The following is a 5,000-nucleotide window of genomic DNA, read 5'->3' on the forward strand; positions in this document are numbered from 1 at the left end:
TCCTTTCATGAGGCCCGGGTTACCAGGGCCCCATGTAAAATAATAAGATTTTGGTTGTGTGGTGCTAACACGAGGCGGAAGCATATGGAGGTGGACACCTCTACATCGAGCATCTCTGTGGGGCCATAAAGAGGCTGTTCAGGCCTTACTTGATTTAGGGGCTGATGTGGAACATGCTGGTGTTTTCAGTAAGTTATTATTAGTGAAACTGGAAACAAAAGTAACACACTAACATGCACATACTCATTCATTCAGTCACTAGCTCACTCCACACTCACTCACTCACTCACTCACTCACTCACTCACTCACTCACTCACTCACTCATACACTCACTCACTCACCACCACCCACCCCAAAACTTACAGGCTTCCAGGCTCATAGCTCCCAGGCATCCACTGGCTCACACAGGCTCATGGCTACACCCCCACACAACACTACCACCCCCCCCCCCCACACCACCACACCACACCACACCACACCCACCACATCCCACACCCCCACCCACACCCAACACCCCCACACCCACACCCACACACACACGCACGCACCCGCACCCAAACGCACGCAGCCCACCCCACGCACCCACCACATCACCACGCACGCACGCACGCACGCACGCACGCACGCACGCACGCACGCACTCACGCACGCACGCACGCACGCACATTCACACATACACATACTCTCACATCTCACATCTCACACTGACACTCACACTCATGCTTACACACACACACACACACACACACACACATAAAACACACACACAAACACAAACATATACACACACAAACACAAACATATACACACACAAACACAAACATATACACACAAACACAAACATATACACACAAACACACAACACAACACACAAACACACACACACACACACAAACACACACACACACAAACACACACACAAACACACCACACACACAAAACACACACACAAACACACACACAACACACAAACACACACACACACAAACACACAAACACACACACACATGCACACACATGCATACATATATATTTTAGTGGTAGAGTTAAAAAATATATATGGCAGGCAGTATGAGGTAGGGGCATGTTGAATGTAGAAAGCAAATATTTTTTGTGAAATATTATAATCAGTCTCTTGCAAAAATATCTTACCTGTATATGAATACTCTCTTTCTATGTCATTGCAATAAGATAACTAATTACCTAAATGAGTTACAGAACTGCATATGATTTTATAATTGTCAGTCCTCCATTGAGGTGCATTTCTCCTCAGGATGAAATAAAGTAAACACAATGATAGAGTCAGTTTTATATAGTTCATCAGAAAAGTAAATTAAGCATCATGGATGCAACAGGCACTAATTTTCATGGCTGCATGTACAAGAACGATTTATGTGATATGCTTACTCATGAAACAGGCTTTCATATGAAGATGGCTACCATATACATAGAGAAATGTAAATGCTGTCAGAATATGTCCTAGGTTAAAGCCAAAATACACCCACTAGAAATTATATGCTTCTCTGTAGTGTGCTGAAGTTGATGATACCTACCCAGAATCAGTCTTGATTGTGGATAGAATTTATATTTTCTTGCAATTTTGATTAATAGATAGATACCTGCACTTTCTAGGAGAAAAATATGTACATTATGATAAAGAGACTGTCCTCTAATGGGTAAAATCATTAGAATTGCAAAAACAATTCCATCTGACAGATTTGCTTCATCTTCATAAATTGTATGTTTCTAAATATCATGTTATATTTTGGTTATTTCCTTTGTGGGTGAAAGCCTCCTCTCCCATTTTTGCATCTCCTCACTGTTGCAGAAATAGCACTAATCATGTCACATATCAAAGAAAATCAGGAATGTTATATATAAAATTTTATAAATGGTGCACACAACTTTGCTGGTAATTTGAGGAATTTGCTGTAGTTTCTTTGAAAAAAAAAAAAAAAAAAAAAAAAAAATTGTTTTGTGAATCATTATATTCTAGAAATGAATAGAATCAAACTTTAAACATTCCTGTCATAGAATGTACATAGTATCAATCCAAATGGATAATCAGATTTTTAATTCAGTAAGATCCTTATGCAGCAAATTAAAAAGAAAATGATTCTGAGAAAACTATGATTGAAGATTATCAGTATTGTTAGTTATTTTCTATCATTTTCCAAAGTTTGAAATTTGGGTGATATATAAAAACAAAACTTCTGAAAGTAACTTGCTAAAACCTTTATGGAGACCAAACTGGGATTTGGGCTAAAAATCCCCTCTAGAGATTTTTTCTATGTATGGTTATTAATATTGATTTTTTTTAGAGAGTTTTTTACAGATATCAAAACAGAGTAGTAAATACCCCCCCGAAAAAGAGAAAAACAAATATTCCCAAATAGATTGGAACATAGACAAAGAATATATAAAATATTCCAATTCTATTTTTAGGCATTTTTTTTTCCTCTCTGTTACAGCATCCTCCAAAACTTGCAAAGAGTAAATGTTTTAATGTTGATATGTACATCATATAGAATTTAAAAAGTATCAGTAAGATTTAATCAATTTTATGTCATTTTAAATCAAAATTTCTTGCCCCCAAAAAGGGCCAATTTGCTGGACAGTTTGATAGTTAGTTATTAATGGTACTTAATATTATTTTGTACTTAAAATAATTTTTAGATATTAGGTAATCAAGACCAACTTAACTCAACTTTGATATTTGCAAACCAGATCTCTTCCCCACTTAGGGTGGTCTTCTTAAAACAAAAAATAAAATTTTTGATTTGTACACAGTCATTCAGCTTTTTCATAGATCTGCAGCCTTGGCAAATTATTTTACAATATACTTAACTTTTTCCTAAACAGAATCTCGTGCTGTTTTACTATGCTGCAAGTCGTGGCCATATACATATCTTAGAGGTACTCCTTGAACATGGTGCTGACTTGAATGCTTGGATGCAAAAAAAAGGAAATCCTGTGCACAGTGCTGCGGGAGGGGGTAGACTTGCTACTGTTGTGTGGTTGGTGGAAAAAAGAGTACAACATGATCTGAAGGACAAGAACTCAAGGACACCTGAAGATATGGGACAGCTTTTATGGTTACCATCATGTGGCATACGGGTTGCACAGCAGAATACCATGATGATACTAGAGAGCATACACAAGGGGGTTTTTTAAAAATTTGGGCTATATTTTTTAAATTGATATAATGTTTTTTATACATAAAGCTTATGTATCTAATCTTAACCCTGAAAACTGTGACCTACAGCTTTGGCTGTATTCAAAGTGACAGGGATATATAGTTTTATTAAATTTAAGGTTTTTTACTAAATTACTTGTTATGGCCATGGCCAGATTTTCTCAGTTACATGGTTTTTTGGGTGAAAACAGAATTATTTTCTTCCATAAATCCATATTTTATGAGGCAGTAAAACTGAAATAAAATGTTAAAATAGATTTTGATGTATTAATTCTAGAAATAAGTTCGGGAGGAATATAACGGTTGGATCCATAAACCCTCAAATGGGCCCAAGAGAAGGAATTTATTTTTTTCTCACCAATAACCTACCAGCACGGCCTTATCGAATTCATTACCAAGATGAAAAAGGATGGACACCGTTGCATCATGCAGCCTTTAATAACAGGTAATTTGGTTTAACAAATAAACAATTTCACAAATACACCTGTCAAAGTACATGATGTTGGTAAGTTTTGTAATTTGATATTACAAAATATAAGAAAAAGGGGAAAGTAAACTCTTCATATGTCTTTTAATTTTACTTTTTTTAAAATTGAAAAGTTGAATATATGCTGAATATTTGAAGATTCAAATTTTGAATATTAGAATACTTTTTCACGAAAGTTGATGTTTGTATGTAACATTCATAAGCACACACACACACACACACACACACACACACACACACACAAAACAACACACTCCACCACCAACAACACACACACAAACACACACACACATCACAGCACACACACACAGCACACATGCCATGCCATGCCATGCACATAAATCCAATGCAATGAATAATAAAAGAATTAATATCATGGAATGAATGAATGATATGATATTATAATATATTAAAATATATATGATATATAATAATATATATAATATATTATATTAATTATGTTATATGATGAGTATGAATTATATAATATCTATATAGATATCGATATATTAATTTTATATATATTATAAAATATATTATCTTTTAGTATAAATATTTTAGATATAATAATAATATATATAGATAATATTAATATTAGTATTATAAAATATTTTATGTATATATATATAATAATAAATATATAATAATATTACATATATATATACATATATGATATTATATATTATATATATATAATTATATAAAACCTAAATATAGATATATATATATATATAGAAAAAAATTATATATAAAATCTATATATATATATAAACACACACACACATATATATATATATTATATATATAATATATATATATATATTATATATATAATATATATACATATATTAAATAAAAATATATAAAATAAACATATATATAATATATATATTATAGATAATATATATATATATATATCTATATATATTATCTTTAATCATATATATATAAAATATATATATATTATATATATATATATAAAATATCATCATCACATCATCATCATCATCATCATCATCATCATCATCATCATCATCATACATCATCATCATCATCATCATCATCATCATCATCATCACCCATCATCATCATCATCATCATCATCATCATCATCATCACCCAGCCTGGGTCAGTCCACTGCAGGACGTAGGCCTTCCCAATCTTTTCCAACTTTGTCTGTCTTGTGTTTTTGTTTCCAGCCCTCGACCCCAAATTTCGTTATTTCGTCGCGCCATCTTGTCATTGGTCTGGCCCTTGGTCTCTTTATATTATCTATGACCCAGTCTGTTACATTCTTTGTCCATCTGTTATCCTGT

At 33.1% G+C, this 5,000-nt stretch overlaps 1 pseudogene; it reads left to right on the forward strand.

Annotated features, from left to right (window-relative positions):
• Positions 1–5,000, forward strand: part of LOC119573903 — a 23,995-nt pseudogene that overhangs the window by 8,819 nt on the left and 10,176 nt on the right.

The sequence above is a fragment of the Penaeus monodon genome, chromosome 6 (assembly GCF_015228065.2).
Source record: "Penaeus monodon isolate SGIC_2016 chromosome 6, NSTDA_Pmon_1, whole genome shotgun sequence".
Lineage (NCBI taxonomy): Eukaryota > Metazoa > Arthropoda > Malacostraca > Decapoda > Penaeidae > Penaeus > Penaeus monodon.